General features: G+C 50.3%; 1 protein-coding gene across 1 annotated transcript in view; it reads right to left on the bottom strand.

Annotated features, from left to right (window-relative positions):
• LOC140399626 (probable N-acetyltransferase 14) overlaps positions 1–19195 on the bottom strand; it is a 99013-nt gene extending 79818 nt beyond the window's left edge. The window contains exon 1 of the mRNA XM_072489163.1: positions 19073–19195. The gene's annotated coding sequence lies outside the window, so the exon portion shown is untranslated. The remainder of the gene's footprint in view (positions 1–19072) is intronic.
• Between the last annotated feature and the right edge of the window lie 6141 nt (positions 19196–25336).

The following is a 25336-nucleotide window of genomic DNA, read 5'->3' as shown; positions in this document are numbered from 1 at the left end:
AGTGGTTTATGTATAGAATAACAGATACCCGGGAGTGAGTTACAGACTGGAATCTAATCGAGGGTGTTCAGGGTGGTCTATATATAGAATAACAGATACCCGGGAGTGAGTTACAGACTGGAATCTAATCGGGGGGTTCAGGGTGGTTTAGATATAGAATAACAGATACCCGAGAGTGAGTTACAGACTGGAATCTGATCGAGGGGTTCGGGGTGGTTTATATACAGAATAACAGATACCCGGGAGTGAGTTACAGACTGGAATCTAATCGAGGGTTTCGGGGTGGTTTATAGATAGAATAACAGATACCCGGGAGTGAGTAACAGGCTGGAATCTAATCGAGGGGTTCGGGGTGGTTTATATATAGAATAACAGATACCCGGGAGTGAGTTACAGACTGGAATCTAATCGAGGGGTTCGGGGTGGTTTATATATAGAATAACAGATACCCGGGAGTGAGTTACAGACTGGAATCTAATTGAGGGGTTCGGGGTGGTTTATATATAGAATAACAGATACCCGGGAGTAAGTTACAGACTGGAATCTAATCGAGGGGTTCAGGATGGTTTATATATTGAATAACAGAGACCCGGGAGTAAGTTACAGACTGGAATCTAATCGAGGGGTTCAGGATGGTTTATATATAGAATAACAGATACCCGGGAGTGAGTTTCAGACTGGAATCTAATCGAGGGGTTCGGGATGGTTTATACATAGACTAACAGATTCCCGGGAGTGAGTTACAGACTGGAACCTAATCGAGGGGTTCGGGGTGGTTTATATACAGAATAACAGATACCCGGGAGTGCGTTACAGACTAGAATCTAATCGAGGGGTTCAGGGTGGTTTATATATAGAATAACAGATACCCGGGAGAGAGTTACAGACTGGAATCTAATCGAGTGGTTCGGGGTGGTTTATATATAGAATAACAGATACCCGGGAGTGAGTTACAGACTGGAATCTAATCGCGAGGTTCGGGGTGGTTTATATATAGAATAACAGATACCCGGGAGTGAGTTACAGACTGGAATCAAATCGAGGGGTTCAGGATGGTCTATATATAGAATAACAGACACCCGGGAGTGAGTTACAGACTGGAATCTAATCGAGGGATTTGGGGTGGTTTATATATAGAATAACAGATACCCGGGAGTGAGTTACAGACTGGAATCTAATCGAGGGGTTCAGGGTGGTTTATATATAGAATTACAGATACCCGGGAGTGAGTTACAGACTGGAATCTAATCGAGTGGGATTTGGGGTGGTTTATATATAGAATAACAGATACCCGGGAGTGAGTTACAGACTGGAATCTAATCGAGGGGTTCAGGGTGGTTTATATATAGAGTAACAGATACCCGGGAGAGAGTTACAGACTGGAATCTAATCGAGGGGTTCAGGGTGGTTTATATATAGAATAACAGATACCCGGGAGTGAGTTACAGACTGGAATCGAATCGAGGGGTTCAGGGTGGTTTATATATAGAATTACAGATACCCGGGAGTGAGTTACAGACTGGAATCTAATCGAGTGGGATTTGGGGTGGTTTATATATAGAATAACAGATACCCGGGAGTGAGTTACAGACTGGAATCTAATCGAGGGGTTCAGAGTGGTTTATGTATAGAATAACAGATACCCGGGAGTGAGTTACAGACTGGAATCTAATCGAGGGTGTTCAGGTTGGTTAATCAATAGAATAACAGATACCCGGGTGTGAGTTACACACTGGAATCTAATCGAGGGGTTCGGGGTGGTTTATAAATAGAATAACAGATACCCGGGAGTGAGTTACAGACTGGAATCTAATCGAGGGGTTCGGGATGGTTTATATATAGAATAACAGATACCCGGGAGTGAGTTACAGACTGGAATCTAATCGAGGGGTTCGGGGTGGTTTATAAATAGAATAACAGATACCCGGGAGTGAGTTACAGACTGGAATCTAATCGAGGGGTTCAGAGTGGTTTATATACAGAATAACAGATACCCGGGAATGAGTTACAGACTGGAATCTAATCGAGGGGTTCAAGATAGTTTATATATAGAATAACAGATACCCGGGAGTGAGTTACAGACTGGAATCTAATCGAGGGGTTCAGGGTGGTTTATATATAGAATAACAGATACCCGGGAGAGAGTTACAGACTGGAATCTAATCGAGGGGTTCAGGATGGTCTATATATAGAATAACAGATACCCGGGAGTGAGTTACAGACTGGAATCTAATCGAGGGATTTGGGGTGGTTTATATATAGAATAACAGATACCCGGGAGTGAGTTACAGACTGGAATCTAATCGAGGGGTTCAGGGTGGTTTATATATAGAATAACAGATACCCGGGAGTGAGTTACAGACTGGAATCTAATCGAGGGGTTCAGAGTGGTTTATGTATAGAATAACAGATGCCCGGGAGTGAGTTACAGACTGGAATCTAATCGAGGGTGTTCAGGTTGGTTTATCAATAGAATAACAGATACCCGGGTGTGAGTTACACACTGGAATCTAATCGAGGGGTTCGGGGTGGTTTATAAATAGAATAACAGATACCCGGGTGTGAGTTACACACTGGAATCTAATCGAGGGGTTCGGGGTGGTTTATATATAGAATAACAGATACCCGGGAGTGAGTTACAGGCTGGAATCTAATCGAGGGATTTGGGGTGGTTTATATATAGAATAACAGATCCCCGGGAGTGAGTTACAGACTGGAATCTAATCGAGGGGTTCGGGGTGGTTTATATAGAGAATAACAGATACCCGGGAGTGAGTTACAGACTGGAATCTAATCGAGGGGTTCGGGATGGTTTATATATAGAATAACCGATACCCGGGAGTGAGTTACACACTGGAATCTAATCGAGGGGTTCAGGATGGCTTTATATAGAATAACAGATACTCGGGAGTGAGTTACACACTGGAATCTAATCGAGGGGTTCGGGGTGGTTTATGTATAGAATAACAGATTCCCGGGAGTGAGTTACAGACTGGAATCTAATCGAGGGGTTCGGGATGGTTTATATATAGAATAACAGATACTCGGGAGTGAGTTACAGACTGGAATCTAATTGAGGGGTTCGGGATGGTTTATATATAGAATAACAGATACCCGGGAGTGAGTTACAGACTGGAATCTAATCGAGGGGTTCGGGGTGGTTTATATATAGAATAACAGATACCCGGGAGTGAGTTACAGACTGGAATCTAATCGAGGGGTTCGGGATGGTTTATATATAGAATAACAGGTACCCGGGAGTGAGTTACAGACTGGAATCTAATCGAGGGGTTTGGGATGGTTTATATATCGAATAACAGATACCCGGGTGTGAGTTACACACTGGAATCTAATCGAGGGGTTCAGGGTGGTTTATATATAGAATAACAGAGACCCGGGAGTGAGTTACAGACTGGAATCTAATCGAGGGGTTCGTGGTGGTTTATATACAGAGTAACAGATACCCGGGAGTGAGTTACAGACTGGAATCTAATCGAGGGGTTCAGGGTGGTTTATATATAGAATAACAGATACCCGGGAGTGAGTTTCAGACTGGAATCTAATCGAGGGGTTCAGCGTGGTTTATATATAGAATAACAGATACCCGGGAGTGAGTTACAGACTGGAATCTAATCGAGGGGTTCGGGGTGGTTTATATATAGAATAACAGATACCCGGGAGTGAGTTACAGACTGGAATCTAATTGAGGGGTTCAGGCTGGTTTATATATAGAATAAAAGATATCCGGGAGTGAGTTACAGACAGGAATCTAATCGAGGGGTTCGGGGTGGTTTATATAGAGAATAACTGATACCCGGGAGTGAGTTACGGACTGGAATCTAATTGAGGGGTTCAGTGTGGTTTATATATAGAATAACAGATACCCGGGAGTGAGTTGCAGACTGGAATCTAATCGAGGGGTTCGGGGTGGTTTATAAATAGAATAACAGATACCCGGGAGTGAGTTACAGACTGGAATCTAATCGAGGGGTTCAGGGTGGTTTATATAGAGAATAACAGATACCCGGGAGTGAGTTACGGACTGGAATCTAATTGAGGGGTTCGGGATGGTTTATATATAGAATAACCGATAACCGGGAGTGAGTTACAGACTGGAATCTAATCGAGGGGTTCAGTGTGGTTTATATATAGAATAACAGATACCCGGGAGTGAGTTACAGACTGGAATCTAATCGAGGGGTTCGGGGTGTTTTTTTATATATAGAATAACAGATACCCGGGAGTGAGTTACACACTGGAATCTAATCGAGGGGTTCGGGGTGGTTTATATATAGAATAACAGATTCCCGGGAGTGAGTTACAGACTGGAATCTAATCGAGGGGTTCAGGATGGTTTATATATAGAATAACAGATACCCGGGAGTGAGTTACAGACTGGAATCTAATCGAGGGGTTCGGGGTGGTTTATATAGAGAATAACAGATACCCGGGAGTGAGTTACGGACTGGAATCTAATTGAGGGGTTCGGGATGGTTTATATATAGAATAACAGATACCCGGGAGTGAGTTACAGACTGGAATCTAATCGAGGGGTTCGGGGTGGTTTATATACAGAATAACCGATAACCGGGAGTGAGTTACAGACTGGAATCTAATCGAGGGGTTCAGGGTGGCTTTATATAGAATACCAGATACCCGGGAGTGAGTTACAGACTGGAATATAATCGAGGGGTTCGGGGTGGTTTATATACAGAATAACAGATTCCCGGGAGTGAGTTACAGACTGGAATCTAATCGAGGGGTTCGGGGTGGTTTATATATAGAATAACAGGTGCTCGGGAGTGAGTTACAGACTGGAATCTAATTGAGGGGTTCGGGATGGTTTATATACAGAATAACAGATACCCGGGAGTGAGTTACAGACTGGAATCTAATCGACGGGTTCGGGGTGGTTTATATATAGAATAACAGGTGCTCGGGAGTGAGTTACAGACTGGAATCTAATTGAGGGGTTCGGGATGGTTTATATACAGAATAACAGAGACCCGGGAGTGAGTTACAGACTGGAATCTAATCGAGGGGTTCGGGGTGGTTTATATATAGAATAACAGATACCCGGGAGTGAGTTACACACTGGAATCTAATCGAGGGGTTCAGGGTGGTTTATATATAGAATAACAGATACCCGGGAGTGAGTTACAGACTGGAATCTAATCGAGGGGTTTGGGGTGGTTTATATATAGAATAACAGATACCCGGGAGTGAGTTACAGACTGGAATCTAATCGAGGGGTTCAGGGTGGTTTATATATAGAATAACAGATACCCGGGAGTGAGTTACAGACTGGAATCTAATCGTGGGGTTCGGGGGGGTTTATATATAGAATAACAGGTACCCGGGAGTGAGTTACAGACTGGAATCTAATCGAGGGGTTCGGGGTGGGTTATACATAGAATAACAGATACCCGGGAGTGAGTTACAGACTGGAATCTAATCGAGGGGTTCAGGGTGGTTGATAAATAGAATAACAGATACCCGGGAGTGAGTTACAGACTGGAATCTAATCGAGGGGTTCAGGATAGTTTATATATAGAATAACAGATAATCGGGAGTGAGTTTCAGACTGGAATCTAATCGAGGGGTTCGGGGTGGGTTATATATAGAATAACAGATACCCGGGAGTGAGTTACAGACTGGAATCTAATCGAGGGGTTCAGGGTGGTTTATATATAGAATAACAGATACCCGGGAGTGAGTTACAGACTTTAATCTAATCGAGGGGTTCAGGCTGGTTTATATATAGAATAACAGATACCCGGGAGTGAGTTCCAGACTGGAATCTAATCGAGGGGTTCGGGGTGGTTTATATATAGAATAACAGATACCCGGGAGTGAGTTACAGACTGGAATCTAATCGAGGGGTTCAGGGTGGTTTATATCTAGAATAACAGATACCCGGGAGTGAGTTACAGACTTTAATCTAATCGAGGGGTTCAGGCTGGTTTATATATAGAATAACAGATACCCGGGAGTGAGTTCCAGACTGGAATCTAATCGAGGGGTTCGGGGTGGTTTATATATAGAATAACAGATACCCGGGAGTGAGTTACAGACTGGAATCTAATCGAGGGGTTCGGGGTGGTTTATATACAGAATAACAGATACCCGGGAGTGAGTTACAGACTGGAATCTAATCGAGGGGTTCGGGGTGGTTTATATATAGAATAACAGATACCCGGGAGTGAGTTACAGACTGGAATCTAATCGAGGGGTTCAGGGTGGTTTATATATAGAATAACAGATACCCGGGAGTGAGTTACAGACTGGAATCTAATCGAGGGGTTCAGGATGGTTTATATATAGAATAACAGATACCCGGGAGTGAGTTACAGACTGGAATCTAATCGAGGGGTTCGGGATGGTTTATATATAGAATAACAGAGACCCGGGAGTGAGTTACAGACTGGAATCTAATCGAGGGGTTCGGGGTGGTTTATATATAGAATAACAGATACCCGGGAGTGAGTTACACACTGGAATCTAATCGAGGGGTTCAGGCTGGTTTATATCTAGAATAACAGATACCCGGGAGTGAGTTACAGACTGGAATTAATCGCGGGGTTCGGGATGGTTTATATATAGAATAACAGATACCCGGGAGTGAGTTACAGACTGGAATCTAATCGAGGGGTTCGGGATGGTTTATATATATAATAACAGATACCCGGGAGTGAGTTACAGACTGGAATCTAATCGAGGGGTTCAGAGTGGTTTATGTATAGAATAACAGATACCCGGGAGTGAGTCACAGACTGGAATCTAATCGAGGGTGTTCAGGGTGGTTTATATATAGAATAACAGATACCCGGGAGTGAGTTACAGACTGGAATCTAATCGAGGGGTTCGGGGTGATTTATATATAGAATAACAGATACCCGGGAGTGAGTTACACACTGGAATCTAATCGAGGGGTTCAGGGTGGTTTATATATAGAATAACAGATACCCGGGAGTGAGTTACAGACTGGAATCTAATCGAGGGGTTCGGGGTGGTTTATATATAGAATAACAGATACCCGGGAGTGAGTTACAGACTGGAATCTAATCGAGGTGTTCAGGGTGGTTTATATATAGAATAACAGATACCCGGGAGTGAGTTACAGACTGGAATCTAATCGAGGGGTTCGGGGTGGTTTATATATAGAATAACAGATACCCGAGAGTGAGTTACAGACTGGAATCTGATCGAGGGGTTCGGGGTGGTTAATATACAGAATAACAGATACCCGGGAGTGAGTTACAGACTGAAATCTAATCGAGCGGTTCGGGGTGGTTTATCTCTAGAATAACAGATACCCGGGAGTGAGTTACAGACTGGAATCTAATCGAGGGGTTCGGGGTGGTTTATATACAGAATAACAGATACCCGGGAGTGAGTTTCAGACTGGAATCTAATCGAGGGGTTCGGGGTGGTTTATATACAGAATAACAGATACCCGGGAGTGAGTTACAGACTGGAATCTAATCGAGGGGTTCAGGGTGGTTTATATATAGAATAACAGAGACCCGGGAGTGAGTTACAGACTGGAATCTAATCGAGGGGTTCAGGGTGGTTTATATATAGAATAACAGATACCCGGGAGTGAGTTACAGACTGGAATCTAATCGAGGGGTTCGGGGTGGTTTATATATAGAATAACAGATACTCGGGAGTGAGTTACAGACTGGAATCTAATCGAGGGGTTCGGGGTGGTTTATATATAGAATAACAGATACCCGGGAGTGAGTTACAGACTGGAATCTAATCGAGGGGTTCAGGGTGGTTTATATATAGAATAACAGATACCCGGGAGTGAGTTACAGACTGGAATCTAATCGAGGGGTTCGGGGTGGTTTATATATAGAATAACAGATACCCGGGAGTGAGTTACAGACTGGAATCTAATCGAGGGGTTCGGGGTGGTTTATATATAGAATAACAGATACCAGGGAGTGAGTTTCAGACTGGAATCTAATCGAGGGGTTCGGGGTGGTTTATATATAGAATAACAGATACCCGGGAGTGAGTTACAGACTGGAATCTAATCGAGGGGTTCGGGGTGGTTTATATATAGAATAACAGATACCCGGGAGTGAGCTACAGACTGGAATCTAATCGAGGGGTTCGGGGTGGGTTATATATAGAATAACAGATACCCGGGAGTGAGTTACAGACTGGAATCTAATCGAGGGGTTCGGGGTGGTTTATATATAGAATAACAGATACCCGAGAGTGAGTTACAGACTGGAATCTGATCGAGGGGTTCGGGGTGGTTAATATACAGAATAACAGATACCCGGGAGTGAGTTACAGACTGAAATCTAATCGAGCGGTTCGGGGTGGTTTATATATAGAATAACAGATACCCGGGAGTGAGTTACAGGCTGGAATCTAATCGAGGGGTTCGGGGTGGTTTATATATAGAATAACAGATACCCGGGAGTGAGTTACAGACTGGAATCTAATCGAGGGGTTCAGGGTGGTTTATATATAGAATAACAGATACCCGGGAGTGAGTTACAGACTGGAATCTAATCGAGGGGTTCAGGGTGGTTTATATATAGAATAACAGATACCCGGGAGTGAGTTTCAGACTGGAATCTAATCGAGGGGTTCGGGGTGGTTTATATACAGAATAACAGATACCCGGGAGTGAGTTACAGACTGGAATCTAATCGAGGGGTTCGGGGTGTGTTATATACAGAATAACAGATACCCGGGAGTGAGTTACAGACTGGAATCTAATCGAGGGGTTCAGGGTGGTTTATATATAGAATAACAGATACCCGGGAGTGAGTTACAGACTGGAATCTAATCGAGGGGTTCAGGGTGGTTTATATATAGAATAACAGAGACCCGGGAGTGAGTTACAGACTGGAATCTAATCGAGGGGTTCAGGGTGGTTTATATATAGAATAACAGATACCCGGGAGTGAGTTACAGACTGGAATCTAATCGAGGGGTTCGGGGTGGTTTATATATAGAATAACAGATACCCGGGAGTGAGCTACAGACTGGAATCTAATCGAGGGGTTCGGGGTGGGTTACATATAGAATAACAGATACCCGGGAGTGAGTTACAGACTGGAATCTAATCGAGGGGTTCAGGGTGGTTTATATATAGAATAACAGATACCCGGGAGTGAGTTACAGACTGGAATCTAATCGAGGGGTTCAGGGTGGTTTATATATAGAATAACAGATTCCCGGGAGTGAGTTACAGACTGGAATCTAATCGAGGTGTTCGGGGTGGTTTATATATAGAATAACAGATACCCGGGAGTGAGTTACAGACTGGAATCTAATCGAGGGGTTCAGGTTGGTCTATATATAGAATAACAGATACCCGGGAGTGAGTTACAGACTGGAATCTAATCGAGGGGTTCGGGGTGTTTATATATAGAATAACAGATACCCGGGAGTGAGTTACAGACTGGAATCTAATCGAGGGTTTCGGGGTGGTTTATATATAGAATAACAGATACCCGGGAGTGAGTTACAGACTGGAATCTAATCGAGGGTTTCGGGGTGGTTTATATATAGAATAACAGATACCCGGGAGTGAGTTACAGACTGGAATCTAATCGAGGGGTTGAGGATGGTTTATATATAGAATAACAGATACCCGGGAGTGAGTTACAGACTGGAATCTAATCGAGGGGTTCAGGGTGGTTTATATATAGAATAACAGATACCCGGGAGTGAGTTTCAGACTGGAATCTAATCGAGGGGTTCGGGGTGGTTTATATATAGAATAACAGATACCCGGGAGTGAGTTACAGACTGGAATCTAATCGAGGGGTTCAGGCTGGTTTATATATAGAATAACAGATACCCGGGAGTGAGTTACAGACTGGAATCTAATCGAGGGATTCAGGGTGGTTTATATGTAGAATAACAGATACCCGGGAGTGAGTTACAGACAGGAATCTAATCGAGGGGTTCAGGATGGTTTATATATAGAATAACAGATACCCGGGAGTGAGTTACAGACTGGAATCTAATCGAGGGGTTCGGGGTGGTTTATATATAGAATAACAGATACCCGGGGGTGAGTTACAGACTGGAATCTAATCGAGGGGTTGAGGCTGGTTTATATATAGAATAACAGATACCCGGGAGTGAGTTACAGACTGGAATCTAATCGAGGGGTTCGGGGATGTTGAGATATAGAATAACAGATACCCGGGAGTGAGTTACAGACTGGAATCTAATCGCGGGGTTCGGGATAGTTTTATATATAGAATAACAGATACCCGGGAGTGAGTTACAGACTGGAATCTAATCGAGGGGTTCGGGGTGGTTTATATATAGAATAACAGATACCCGGGAGTGAGTTACAGACTGGAATCTAATCGAGGGGTTCGGGATGGTTTATATATAGAATAACAGATACCCGGGAGTGAGTTACAGACTGGAATCTAATCGAGGGGTTCGGGGTGGTTTATATGTAGAACAACAGATACCCGGGAGTGAGTTACAGACTGGAATCTAACCGAGTGTTTCAGGATAGTTTACATATAGAATAACAGATACCCGGGAGTGAGTTACAGACTGGAATCTAATCGAGGGGTTCGGGGTGGTTTATATATAGAATAACAGATACCCGGGAGTGAGTTACAGACTGGAATCTAATCGAGGGGTTCGGGGTGGTTTATATATAGAATAACAGATACCCGGGAGTGAGTTACAGACTGGAATCTAATCGAGGGGTTCAGAGTGGTTTATATATAGAATAACAGATTCCCGGGAGTGAGTTACAGACTGGAATCTAATCGAGGGGTTCAGGCTGGTTTATTTCTTGAATAACAGAGACCCGGGAGTGAGTTACAAACTGGAATCTAATCGAGGGGTTCAGGATGGTTTATATACAGAATAACAGATACCCGGGAGTGAGTTACAGACTGGAATCTAATCGAGGGGTTCGGGGTGGTTTATATATAGAATAACAGATACCCGGGAGTGAGTTACAGACTGGAATCTAATCGAGGGTTTCGGGGTGGTTTATATATTGAATTACAGATACCCGGGAGTGAGTTACAGACTGGAATCTAATCGAGGGGTTCGGGATGGTTTATATATAGAATAACAGATACCCGGGAGTGAGTTACAGACTGGAATCTAATCGAGGGGTTCGGGGTGGTTTATATATAGAATAACAGATACCCGGGAGTGAGTTACAGACTGGAATCTAATCGAGGGGTTCGGGATGGTTTATATATAGAATTACAGATACCCGGGAGTGAGTTACAGACTGGAATCTAATCGAGGGGTTCGGGGTGGTTTATATATAGAATAACAGATCCCCGGGAGTGAGTTACAGACTGGAATCTAATCGAGGGGTTCGGGGTGGTTTATAGAATAACATTGACGGATATAAATTGACCCCTCGATCCCGCGGTTGATTGGCTAAGGAATCCGCGCCACAATCTGTGAGTTTATCTGTCGCCGGCAGCGCAGTTTGGTGATAGAGGGAGCGGAGTTTGGTGATCGAGGGAGTGGAGTTTGGTGATTGAGGGAGCGGAGTTTGGTGATTGAGGGAGCGGAGTTTGGTGATTGAGGGAGCGGAGTTTGGCGATTGAGAGAGCGGAGTTTGGTGATAGAGGGAGCGGAGTTTGGTGATCGAGGGAGTGGAGTTTGGTGATCGAGGGAGTGGAGTTTGGTGATTGAGGGAGCGGAGTTTGGTGATTGAGGGAGCGGAGTTTGGTGATAGAGGGAGCGGAATTTGGTGATTGAGGGAGCGGAGTTTGGTGATAGAGGGAGCGGAGTTTGGCGATTGAGAGAGCGGAGTTTGGTGATAGAGGGAGCGGAGTTTGGTGATCGAGGGAGTGGAGTTTGGTGATTGAGGGAGCGGAGTTTGGTGATTGAGGGAGCGGAGTTTGGTGATAGAGGGAGCGGAGTTTGGTGATTGAGGGAGCGGAGTTTGGTGATAGAGGGAGCGGAGTTTGGTGATTGAGGGAGCGGAGTTTGGTGATAGAGGGAGTGGAGTTTGGTGATAGAGGGAGTGGAGTTTGGTGATTGAGGGAGCGGAGTTTGGTGATCCAGGGAGCGGAGTTTGGTGATTGAGAGAGCGGAGTTTGGTGATTGAGGGAGCGGAGTTTGGTGATCCAGGGAGCGGAGTTTGGCGATCGAGGGAGCGGAGTTTGGTGATTGAGGGAGCGGAGTTTGGTGATCCAGGGAGCGGAGTTTGTTGATCGAGGGAGCGGAGTTTGTTGATCGAGGGAGCGGAGTTTGTTGATCGAGGGAGCGGAGTTTGGCGATCGAGGGAGCGGAGTTTGGTGATTGAGGGAGCGGAGTTTGGTGATAGAGGGAGCGGAGTTTGGTGATTGAGGGAGTGGAGTTTGGTGATCCAGGGAGCGGAGTTTGGCGATCGAGGGAGCGGGGTTTGGTGATCCAGAGAGTGCTGTTTGGTGATCGAGGGAGTGGAGTTTGGTGATCGAGGGAGCGGAGTTTGGCGATCGAGGGAGCAGAGTTTGGTGATCCAGGGAGCGGTGTTTGGCGATCGAGGGAGCGGAGTTTGGTGATTGAGGGAGCGGAGTTTGGTGATCGAGGGAGCGGAGTTTGGTGATTGAGGGAGCGGTGTTTGGTGATCGAGGGAGTGGAGTTTGGTGATCGAGGGAGCGGAGTTTGGCGATCGAGGGAGCAGAGTTTGGTGATCCAGGGAGTGGTGTTTGGTGATCGAGGGAGCGGTGTTTGGTGATTGAGGGAGTGGAGTTTGGTGATCGAGGGAGCAGAGTTTGGTGATCCAGGGAGTGGTGTTTGGTGATCGAGGGAGCGGAGTTTGGCGATCGAGGGAGCGGAGTTTGGTGATCCAGGGAGTGGAGTTTGGTGATCGAGGGAGTGGAGTTTGGTGATTGAGGGAGCGGAGTTTGGTGATCCAGGGAGCGGAGTTTGGCGATCGAGGGAGCGGAGTTTGGCGATCGAGGGAGCGGAGTTTGGCGATCGAGGGAGCGGAGTTTGGTGATCCAGGGAGCGGAGTTTGGTGATAGAGGGAGCGGAGTTTGGTGATTGAGGGAGCGGAGTTTGGCGATCGAGAGAGCGGAGTTTGGTGATTGAGGGAGTGGAGTTTGGTGATTGAGGGAGCGGAGTTTGGTGATTGAGAGAGCGGAGTTTGGTGATTGAGGGAGTGGAGTTTGGTGATACAGGGAGCGGAGTTTGGCGATTGAGAGAGCGGAGTTTGGTGATTGAGGGAGCGGAGTTTGGTGATTGAGAGAGCGGAGTTTGGTGATTGAGGGAGTGGAGTTTGGTGATCCAGGGAGCGGAGTTTGGCGATTGAGAGAGCGGAGTTTTGTGATTGAGGGAGCGGAGTTTGGTGATTGAGAGAGCGGGGTTTGGTGATTGAGGGAGCGGAGTTTGGCGATCGAGGGAGCGGAGTTTGGTGATTGAGAGAGCGGAGTTTGGTGATTGAGGGAGTGGAGTTTGGTGATCCAGGGAGCGGAGTTTGGTGATTGAAAGAGCGGAGTTTGGTGATTGAGGGAGCGGAGTTTGGTGATTGAGGGAGCGGAGTTTGGCGATCCAGGGAGCGGAGTTTGGTGATAGAGAGAGCGGAGTTTGGTGATTGAGGGAGTGGAGTTTGGTGATCGAGGGAGCGGAGTTTGGTGATCGAGGGAGGGGAGTTTGGTGATCCAGGGAGTGGAGTTTGGTGATCCAGGGAGCGTAGTTTGGTGATAGAGGGAGCGGAGTTTGGTGATCGAGGGAGCAGAGTTTGGTGATTGAGAGAGCGGAGTTTGGTGATTGAGGGAGTGGAGTTTGGTGATTGAGAGAGCGGAGTTTGGCGATTGAGGGAGCGGAGTTTGGTGATCCAGGGAGTGGAGTTTGGCGATTTAGGGAGCGGAGTTTGGTGATTGAGAGAGCGGAGTTTGGCGATCGAGGGAGCGGAGTTTGGTGATTGAGAGAGCGGAGTTTGGCGATTGAGGGAGCGGAGTTTGGTGATTGAGGGAGTGGAGTTTGGTGATCCAGGGAACGGAGTTTGGTGATCGAGGGAGCGGAGTTTGGCGATCGAGGGAGCAGAGTTTGGTGATCCAGGGAGTGGTGTTTGGTGATCGAGGGAGCGGTGTTTGGTGATTGAGGGAGTGGAGTTTGGTGATCGAGGGAGCAGAGTTTGGTGATCCAGGGAGTGGTGTTTGGTGATCGAGGGAGCGGAGTTTGGCGATCGAGGGAGCGGAGTTTGGTGATCCAGGGAGTGGAGTTTGGTGATCGAGGGAGTGGAGTTTGGTGATTGAGGGAGCGGAGTTTGGTGATCCAGGGAGCGGAGTTTGGCGATCGAGGGAGCGGAGTTTGGCGATCGAGGGAGCGGAGTTTGGCGATCGAGGGAGCGGAGTTTGGTGATCCAGGGAGCGGAGTTTGGTGATAGAGGGAGCGGAGTTTGGTGATAGAGGGTGCGGAGTTTGGTGATAGAGGGAGCGGAGTTTTTTGATTGAGGGAGTGGAGTTTGGTGATCCAGGGAGCGGAGTTTGGCGATTGAGAGAGCGGAGTTTGGTGATTGAGGGAGCGGAGTTTGGTGATTGAGGGAGCGGAGTTTGGTGATTGAGAGAGCGGAGTTTGGTGATTGAGGGAGTGGAGTTTGGTGATACAGGGAGCGGAGTTTGGCGATTGAGAGAGCGGAGTTTGGTGATTGAGGGAGCGGAGTTTGTGATTGAGAGAGCGGAGTTTGGTGATTGAGGGAGTGGAGTTTGGTGATCCAGGGAGCGGAGTTTGGTGATCGAGGGAGCGGAGTTTGGTGATAGAGGGAGCGGAGTTTGGTGATTGAGAGAGCGGAGTTTGGTGATCGAGGGAGCGGAGTTTGGTGATTGAGAGAGCGGAGTTTGGTGATCGAGGGAGCGGAGTTTGGTGATTGAGGGAGCGGAGTTTGGTGATAGAGGGAGCGGAGTTTGGTGATCCAGGGAGCGGAGTTTGGTGATAGAGGGAGCGGAGTTTGGTGATCGAGGGAGCGGAGTTTTGTGATTGAGGGAGCGGAGTTTGGTGATTGAGAGAGCGGAGTTTGGTGATCGAGGGAGCGGAGTTTGGTGATCGAGGGAGCGGAGTTTGGTGATAGAGCGAGCGGAGTTTGGTGATCCAGGGAGCGGAGTTTGGTGATAGAGGGAGCGGAGTTTGGTGATCGAGGGAGCGGAGTTTGGCGATCGAGGGAGTGGAGTTTGTTGATCCAGGGAGCGGTGTTTGGCGATCGAGGGAGCGGAGTTTGGTGATCCAGGGAGCGGAGTTTGGTGATCGAGGGAGCGGAGTTTGGCGATCGAGGGAGCGGAGTTTGGCGATCGAGGGAGCGGAGTTTGGTGATCCAGGGAGCGGAGTTTGGCGATTGAGAGAGCGGAGTTTGGTGATTGAGGGAGCGGGGTTTGGTGATTGAGGGAGCGGAGTTTGGCGATCGAGGGAGCGGAGTTTGGTGATTGAGAGAGCGGAGTTTGGTGATTGAGGGAGTGGAGTTTGGTGATCCAGGGAGCGGAGTTTGGTGATTGAAGGAGCGGAGTTTGGTGATTGAGGGAGCGGAGTTTGGTGATTGAGGGAGCGGAGTTTGGCGATCCAGGGAGCGGAGTTTGGTGATAGAGGGAGCGGAGTTTGGTGATAGAGGGAGCGGAGTTTGGTGATCGAGGGAGCAGAGTTTGGTGATTGAGAGAGCGGAGTTTGGTGATTGAGGGAGTGGAGTTTGGTGATCCAGGGAGTGGAGTTTGGCGATCTAGGGAGCGGAGTTTGGTGATTGAGAGAGCGGAGTTTGGCGATCGAGGGAGCGGAGTTTCGTGATTGAGAGAGCGGAGTTTGGCGATTGAGGGAGCGGAGTTTGGTGATTGAGGGAGTGGAGTTTGGTGATCCAGGGAACGGAGTTTGGCGATTGAGAGAGCGGAGTTTGGTGATTGAGGGAGCGGAGTTTGGTGATTGAGAGAGCGGAGTTTGGCGATTGAGGGAGCGGAGTTTGGCGATCCAGGGAGCGGAGTTTGGTGATCCAGGGAGCGGAGTTTGGCGATCCAGGGAGCGGAGTTTGGTGATAGAGGGAGCGGAGTTTGGCGATCCAGGGAGCGGAGTTTGGCGATCGAGGGAGCGGAGTTTGGTGATAGAGGGAACGGAGTTTGGTGATCGAGGGAGCGGAGTTTGGCGATCGAGGGAGCGGTGTTTGGCGATCGAGGGAGCGGAGTTTGGCGATCGAGGGAGCGGAGTTTGGCGATCGAGGGAGCGGAGTTTGGCGATTGAGGGAGCGGAGTTTGGCGATTGAGGGAGCGGAGTTTGGCGATTGAGGGAGCGGAGTTTGGCGATTGAGGGAGCGGAGTTTGGCGATTGAGGGAGCGGAGTTTGGTGATCCAGGGAGCGGAGTTTGGCGATCGAGGGAGCGGAGTTTGGTGATTGAGAGAGCGGAGTTTGGTGATTGAGCGAGTGGAGTTTGGTGATCCAGGGAGCGGAGTTTGGCGATTGAGAGAGCGGAGTTTGGTGATAGAGGGAGCGGAGTTTGGTGATTGAGAGAGCGGAGTTTGGTGATAGAGGGAGCGGAGTTTGGTGATTGAGGGAGCGGAGTTTGGTGATTGAGGGAGCAGAGTTTGGCGATTGAGAGAGCGGAGTTTGGTGATAGAGGGAGCGGAGTTTGGTGATTGAGGGAGCGGAGTTTGGTGATTGAGGGAGCGGAGTTTGGCGATCGAGGGAGCGGAGTTTGGCGATCGAGGGAGCGGAGTTTGGTGATTGAGTGAGCGGAGTTTGGTGATTGAGGGAGCGGAGTTTGGTGATTGAGGGAGCGGAGTTTGGTGATAGAGGGAGCGGAGTTTGGCGATCGAGGGAGCGGAGTTTGGTGATTGAAGGAGCGGAGTTTGGTGATTGAGGGAGCGGAGTTTGGTGATTGAGGGAGCGGAGTTTGGCGATCCAGGGAGCGGAGTTTGGTGATAGAGAGAGCGGAGTTTGGTGATTGAGGGAGTGGAGTTTGGTGATCGAGGGAGCGGAGTTTGGTGATTGAGGGAGGGGAGTTTGGTGATCCAGGGAGTGGAGTTTGGTGATCCAGGGAGCGGAGTTTGGTGATAGAGGGAGCGGAGTTTGGTGATCGAGGGAGCAGAGTTTGGTGATTGAGAGAGCGGAGTTTGGTGATTGAGGGAGTGGAGTTTGGTGATCCAGGGAGTGGAGTTTGGCGATCTAGGGAGCGGAGTTTGGTGATTGAGAGAGCGGAGTTTGGCGATCGAGGGAGCGGAGTTTGGTGATTGAGAGAGCGGAGTTTGGCGATTGAGGGAGCGGAGTTTGGTGATTGAGGGAGTGGAGTTTGGTGATCCAGGGAACGGAGTTTGGCGATTGAGAGAGCGGAGTTTGGTGATTGAGGGAGCGGAGTTTGGTGATTGAGAGAGCGGAGTTTGGCGATTGAGGGAGCGGAGTTTGGCGATCCAGGGAGCGGAGTTTGGTGATAGAGGGAGCGGAGTTTGGCGATCCAGGGAGCGGAGTTTGGCGATCGAGGGAGCGGAGTTTGGTGATAGAGGGAACGGAGTTTGGTGATTGAGGGAGCGGAGTTTGGCGATCGAGGGAGCGGTGTTTGGCGATCGAGGGAGCGGAGTTTGGCGATCGAGGGAGCGGAGTTTGGCGATCGAGGGAGCGGAGTTTGGCGATTGAGGGAGCGGAGTTTGGCGATTGAGGGAGCGGAGTTTGGCGATTGAGGGAGCGGAGTTTGGCGATTGAGGGAGCGGAGTTTGGCGATTGAGGGAGCGGAGTTTGGCGATTGAGGGAGCGGAGTTTGGTGATCCAGGGAGCGGAGTTTGGCGATCGAGGGAGCGGAGTTTGGTGATTGAGAGAGCGGAGTTTGGTGATTGAGGGAGTGGAGTTTGGTGATCCAGGGAGCGGAGTTTGGCGATTGAGAGAGCGGAGTTTGGTGATAGAGGGAGCGGAGTTTGGTGATTGAGAGAGCGGAGTTTGGTGATAGAGGGAGCGGAGTTTGGTGATTGAGGGAGCGGAGTTTGGTGATTGAGGGAGCAGAGTTTGGCGATTGAGAGAGCGGAGTTTGGTGATAGAGGGAGCGGAGTTTGGTGATTGAGGGAGCGGAGTTTGGTGATTGAGGGAGCGGAGTTTGGTGATTGAGGGAGCGGAGTTTGGTGATTGAGGGAGCGGAGTTTGGCGATTGAGGGAGCGGAGTTTGGTGATAGAGGGAGCGGAGTTTGGTGATTGAGGGAGCGGAGTTTGGTGATTGAGGGAGCGGAGTTTGGCGATCGAGGGAGCGGAGTTTGGCGATCGAGGGAGCGGAGTTTGGCGATCGAGGGAGCGGAGTTTGGCGATCGAGGGAGCGGATTTTGGCGATCGAGGGAGCGGAGTTTGGCGATCGAGGGAGCGGAGTTTGGCGATCGAGGGAGCGGATTTTGGCGATCGAGGGAGCGGAGTTTGGTGATCCAGGGAGCGGAGTTTGGCGATTGAGAGAGCGGGGTTTGGTGATTGAGGGAGTGGAGTTTGGTGATCCAGGGAGCGGAGTTTGGCGATTGAGAGAGCGGGGTTTGGTGATTGAGGGAGTGGAGTTTGGTGATCCAGGGAGCGGAGTTTGGCGATTGAGAGAGCGGAGTTTGGTGATTGAGAGAGCGGAGTTTGGCGATTGAGAGAGCGGGGTTTGGTGATTGAGGGAGCGGAGTTTGGTGATTGAGAGAGCGGAGTTTGGTGATTGAGGGAGCGGAGTTTGGCGATCGAGGGAGCGGAGTTTGGTGATCGAGGAAGCGGAGTTTGGTGATCGAGGGAGCGGAGTTTGGCGATCGAGGGAGCGGAGTTTGGTGATCCAGGGAGCGGAGTTTGGCGATCGAGGGAGCGGAGTTTGGTGATCGAGGGAGCGGAGTTTGGCGATCGAGGGAGTGGAGTTTGTTGATCCAGGGAGCGGAGTTTGGTGATTGAGGGAGTGGAGTTTGGTGATCCAGGGAGCGGAGTTTGGTGATCGAGGGGACGGCGATGGACTTGGGGGGCGATCGCGCCGATCGACGGGCGCGCATCCGGGGGTGGGGGGGGGGGAGAGTGGGGGGGGGGGCGGGCCTGCCCAGTGTGCAATGGTTACATTAATGTGTATCTTGGCACTGCTCAGGGTCTCCCTCTCTCTCTGTGTATTGCCCCCTCTTGCTGCCCTGGGCTTCCCCTCCCCCTCCCCACTCACCGGATGCGGCTCCCTCGCCGTCCAGCCGCAGACTGAGGCTCCGGCGCCTGGGTCCGGGGAGGTCATTCAGGGGGCGGGGCCGGGGGCGGGGCCCTGCGCGCGCAGCGCCGTTCTTTCCCCCCCCTTCCCCGCCCACCAACGTCATCCGCTCAGCGAGCTGACTCGGCCTGGGAGCAACCCTCGGCCCGTGCCGGCAGCCGGCCGGCACCCGCGCAGGCGCGCTGAACCCCAACCCCTCTGCCCGTGCCGGCCGGCACCCGCGCAGGCGCGCTGAGCCTCGAACCCTTGCCGGCGGCCGGCCGGCCGGCACCCGCGCAGGCGCGCTGCCCCACCCCCCCCCCCAGCCTAGCCCCAGGGGCCTTGGAGGATGGGCCGAATGGACCCCAGACTGGGTTGGGCCGCTGGAAAAATGGAAGGGGGGGGAAGGCCGAGAGGGGTTTACCCCGCTGCATCCCCCCCCCCCACCCCGGTTTCCAATTGAGAGGGGGGGGGGGGGGGGTTGCAACGATACCTCTGCATTGATTTGGCCACTCTGGGAGGGTGGAGGCGGCCTCGCGCTATGGAACCGGGGCCCCGGGGGGGGGGGGGGGGGGACGCCGTCCTTCCGGGCGTCCCGGACGCGGCAGCGGCCCCGGGACCCGAGCCGCCTCGTCCCCAGCGTTCAATTCATTTGTGGGATCTTCCTGTGCGGAGATCGGTCGCGTCTCCCCACTCCGTGGACCCGTGCGATCGTCCCGCAGGGTGGCCGGTCGGCTCGGCGTAGAGGGAGCTTTACTCTGTATCTCACCACGCGCTGCGCGGCAGCACAGTGGTTAGCACAGTTGCTTCACAGCTCCGGGGTCCCGGGTTCGATTCCGGCTTGGGTCACTGTCTGTGCGGAGTCTGCGCGTCCTCCCCCGTGTGTGCGTGGGTTTCCTCCGGGTGCTCCGGTTTCCTCCCACAGTCCAAAGATGTGCAGGTTAGGTGGATTGTCCATGATAAATTGCCCTTAGTGTCCAAAATTGTCCTTAGTGCTGGGTGGGGTTACTGGGTTATGGGGATAGGGTGGAGGTGTTGACCTTGAGGAGGGTGCTCTTTCCAAGAGCCGGTGCAGACTAGATGGGCCGAATGGCACTGTAAATTCTATGTACCTGCCCTGGGAGTGTTTGATGGGGACAGTGTAGAGGGAGCTTTACTCTGTATCTAACCCCGTGCTGTTCCTGTCCTGGGAGTGTTTGATGGGGACAGTGTAGAGGGAGCTTTACTCTGTATCTAACCCCGTGCTGTACCTGTCCTGGGAGTGTTTGATGGGGACAGTGTAGAGGGAGCTTTACTCTGTATCTAACCCCGTGCTGTACCTGTCCTGGGAGTGTTTGATGGCGACAGTGTAGAGGGAGCTTTACTCTGTATCTGACCCTGTGCTGTACCTGTCCTGGGAGTGTTTGATGGGGACAGTGTAGAAGGAGCTTTACTCTGTATCGAACCCCGTGCTGTACCTGTCCTGGGAGTGTTTGATGGGGACAGTGTAGAGGGAGCTTTACTCTGTATCTAACCCCGTGCTGTACCTGTCCTGGGAGTGTTTGATGGGGACAGTGTAGAGGGAGCTTTACTCTGTATCTAACCCCGTGCTGTACCTGTCCTGGGAGTGTTTGATGGGGACGGTGTAGAGGGAGCTTTACTCTGTATCTAACGCCGTGCTGTACCTGTCCTGCGAGTGTTTGATGGGGACAGTGTAGAGGGAGCTTTACTCTGTATCTAACCCCGTGCTGTACCTGTCCTGGGAGTGTTTGATGGGGACAGTGTCGAGGGAGCTTTACTCTGTATCTAACCCCGAGCTGTACCTGTCCTGCGAGTGTTTGATGGGGACGGTGTAGAGGGAGCTTTACTCTGTATCTAACCCAGTGCAGTACCTGTCCTGGGAGTGTTTGATGGGGACAGTGTAGAGGGAGCTTTACTCTGTATCTAGCCCCGTGCTGTACCTGTCCTGGGAGTATTTGATGGGGACAGTGTAGAGGGAGCTTTACTCTGTATCTAACCCCGTGCTGTACCTGTCCTGGGAGTGTTTGATGGGGACAGTGTAGAGGGAGCTTTACTCTGTATCTAACCCCGTGCTGTACCTGTCCTGGGAGTGTTTGATGGGGACAGTGTAGAGGGGGCTTTACTCTGTATCTAACCCCGTGCTGTACCTGTGCTGGGAGTGTTTGATGGGGACAGTGTAGAGGGAGCTTTACTCTGTATCTAACCCCGTGCTGTACCTGTCCTGGGAGTGTTTGATGGGGACAGTGTAGAGGGGGCTTTACTCTGTATCTAACACCGTGCTGTACCTGTCCTGGGAGTGTTTGATGGGGACAGTGTAGAGGGAGCTTTACTCTGTATCTAACCCCGTGCTGTACCTGTCCTGGGAGTGTTTGATGGGGACAGTGTAGAGGGGGCTTTACTCTGTATCTAACACCGTGCTGTACCTGTCCTGGGAGTGTTTGATGAGGACAGTGTAGAGGGAGCTTTACTCTGTATCTAACCCCGTGCTGTACCTGTCCTGGGAGTGTTTGATGGGGACAGTGTAGAGGGAGCTTTACTCTGTATCTAACCCCGTGCTGTACCTGTCCTGGGAGTGTTTGATGGGGACAGTGTAGAGGGAGCTTTACTCTGTATCTAACCCCGTGCTGTACCTGTCCTGGGAGTGTTTGATGGGGACAGTGTAGAGGGAGCTTTACTCTGTATCTAACCGCGTGCTGTACCTGTCCTGGGAGTGTTTGTTGGGGACAGTGTAGAGGGAGCTTTACTCTGTATCTAGCCCCGTGCTGTACCTGTCCTGGGAGTGTTTGACGGGGACAGTGTAGAGAGAGCTTTACTCTGTATCTAACCCCGTGCTGTACCTGTCCTGGGAGTGTTTGATGGGGACAGTGTAGAGGGAGCTTTACTCTGTATCTAACCCCGTGCTGTACCAGTCCTGGGAGCGTTTGATGGGGACAGTGTGGAGGGAGCTTTACTCTGTATCTAACCCCGTGCTGTACCTGTCCTGGGAGTGTTTGATGGGGACAGTGTAGAAAGAGCTTTACTCTGTCTCGAACCCTGTATTTACCTGTTGGGAGGGCCATGAAGAATCCAGCAGGTGTTTGTAGAATCAAACAGAAAGTAAATTTCTTGACGATATGGGCACAGCGACAGTGATTGAACAATTCTTCCTTCACGAGCTGGTACCCGCTCTATTTATTTTTGCGAAAACATAACTTATTGAAGGTATATCCAAAGCATTTGGAGTCTACAAAACAGGAACAGTCCACAACGAACATAACATACTCACAATACATAAAACACTAACAATACAAGACGTGACATCACCCCCCATTGAAGGGCAGTGACACCCTTCCAAAACGGCACTAGATTTGGACAGGAGCAGAACATGTGGACATAGTTCGCTGGTGATCGGGGATATCTCGTGCATCGATCCGCCACGTCCGGAATGAGACGGCTCAGCCGAGCTTCACTCTGCGCACGGCCGTAACCTGTTTGTAGCTGGGCCCCGCACACGACGAGGACGCAATCCCATCGTCCGAGGGAAGCCTGTCCTGTAGGCCCAAGGGGAGCAACGTTGGGATCAAAAGCAGAAAGTCAGAGCGATCAGAGCGGGCGGGCCCACAGACCGTTGAAGGTGGCAACACACGTGGACAAGTTGGTCAAGCAAGCGTACGGAATGCTCGCCTTCATTGGCCGGGGCGTCGAGTGTAAAAACGGCCAAGCCACGCTGCAGCTGTATCGAACCTCGGTGAGGCCCCACTTGGGAATATTGCGCACAATTCCGGCCGCCACACTACCAGGAGGAGGTGGAGGCTTTGGAGAGGGTGCAGAGGAGGTTTACCAGGACGTTGCCGGGTCTGGAGGGTGTTCGCTATGCGGAGAGGCTGAGCAGACTCGGACTGTTGTCATGAGAGAGACGGAGGTTGAGGGGGGCGGCCTGATAGAGGCCTACACGATTATGAGGGGCATGGATAGAGTGGATGGGCAGGTTCTTTCCCAGGGTGGAGGGGTCAGTCACCAGGGGGCAGAGGTTAAAGGTCCATGGGGCAAAGTTTAGAGGGGATGTGCGAGGCAGGTAGGAACGGTTGAGGACTCTGGGTCTGTACTCGTTGGGAGTGAAGAAGGATGAGGGGGGGATCTTATTGAAACTTACAGGATACTGCGAGGCCTGGATAGAGTGGACATGGAGAGGATGTTTCCACTTGTAGGGAAAACTAGAAGCAGAGGGGACACAATCTCAGACTAAAGGGACGATCCTTTAAAACAGCGATGAGGAGGAATTTCTTCAGCCAGAGGGTGCTAAATCTGTGAATCTCTTTGCCGCAGAAGGCTGTGGAGGCCAAATCACTGAGTGTCTTTAAGACAGAGATAGATAGGTTCTTGATCAATAAGGGGATCAGGGGTTATGGGGAGAAGGCAGGAGAATGGGGATGAGAAAATATCAGCCAGGATTGAATGTTTGGGGAACTAACCACTGTTCCCGAGCCATCGGCGATCTCCTCCCAGGTCTAGGACTTGATCGGTCCAACTCCGGGTCCAAGACTGTATTATAATCTCCCTCTGAGGATGTGCGAATCTAGGTCCGGGATCAGGCAACAGATCTCGCCACACAAAGTCCCGATTTCATACAATTTACAGTGCATTCGGCCCATCGAGTCTGCACCGGCCCTCGGAGAGAGGACCCTACCTAAGCCCCACAGCCCCACCTAATCCCCCTAACCCGGTAACCCCACCTAAGTGTGAGGTGATTCATCTTGGAAGGAATAACAGGAAGACAGAGTACTGGGCTAATGGTAAGATTCTTGGCAGTGTGGATGAGCAGAGAGATCTCGGTGTCCATGTACATAGATTCCTGAAAGTTGCCACCCAGGTTGAGAGGGTTGTTAAGAAGGCGTCCGGTGTGTTAGCTTTTATTGGTGGAGGGATTGAGTTTCGGAGCCATGAGGTCATGTTGCAGCTGTACAAAACTCTGGTGCGGCCGCATTTGGAGTATTGCGTGCAGTTCTGGTCGCCGCATTATAGGAAGGATGTGGAAGCATTGGAAAGGGTGCAGAGATTTACCAGAATGTTGCCTGGTATGGAGGGAAGATCTTATGAGGAAAGGCTGAGGCTGTTTTCGTTAGAGAGAAGAAGGTTAAGAGGTGACTTAATTGAGGCATACAAGATGATCAGAGGATTGGATAGGGTGGACAGTGAGAGACTTTTCCCTCGGATGGTGATGTCTAGCACGAGGGGACGTAGCTTTAAATTGAGGGGAGATAGATATAGGACAGATGTCAGAGGTAGGTTCCTTACTCAGAGAGTAGTAAGGGCGTGGAATGCCCTGCCTGCAACAGTAGTGGACTCGCCAACACTAAGGGCATTCAAATGGTCATTGGATAGACATATGGACGATAAGGGAATAGTGTAGATGGGCTTTAGAGTGGTTTCACAGGTCGACGCAACATCGAGGGCCGAAGGGCCTGTACTGCGCCGTAATGTTCCATGTTCTAACTGGCCACTCACCAAAACGCTTGCCAATTTTTATATTCAATGCCCCGCCCGATGAAGGGCAGCATGCCGTCTGCCTTCTTGACCGCCTTGCCCACAAGCGTTGCCACCTTCGATGGACGTGCGCGCCCAGATCTGACGCCCGTCAATACTCGCAAGAGTTCTATCATTTACTGTGATGTGGAGATGTCGGCGTTGGACTGGGGTGAGCACAGTACGAAGTCTTACAACACCAGGTTAAAGTCCAACAGGTTTGTTTCGAATCACTAGCTTTCGGAGCGCTGCTCCTTCCTCAGGTGAATGAAGATGTCTGTTCCAGAAACACATATATAGACAAATTCAAAGATGCCAGACAATGCTTGGAATGCGAGCATTAGCAGGTGATTAAATCTTTACAGAGCCAGAGATGGGGTAACCCCAGGTTAAAGAGGTGTGAATTGTGTCAAGCCAGGACAGTTGGTAGGATTTCGCAGGCCAGATGGTGGGGGATGAATGTAATGCGACATGAATCCCAGGTCCCGGTTGAGGCCGCACTCATGTGTGCGCAACTTGGCTATAAGTTTCTGCTCGGCGATTCTGCGTTGTCGCGGGTCCTGAAGGCCGCCTTGGAGAACGCTTACCCGGAGATCAGAGGCTGAATGCCCTTGACTGCTGAAGTGTTCCCCGACTGGAAGGGAACATTCCTGCCTGGTGATTGTCGCGCGATGTCCGTTCATCCGTTGTCGCAGCATCTGCATGGTCTCGCCAATGTACCGCGCTTCGGGACATCCTTTCCTG

Source organism: Scyliorhinus torazame, chromosome 23 (genome assembly GCF_047496885.1).
Source record: "Scyliorhinus torazame isolate Kashiwa2021f chromosome 23, sScyTor2.1, whole genome shotgun sequence".
Taxonomy (NCBI): Eukaryota; Metazoa; Chordata; class Chondrichthyes; order Carcharhiniformes; family Scyliorhinidae; genus Scyliorhinus; species Scyliorhinus torazame.
Note: the sequence above shows the minus strand (reverse complement) of the source record. Positions and strands in the feature narration are given on the sequence as shown.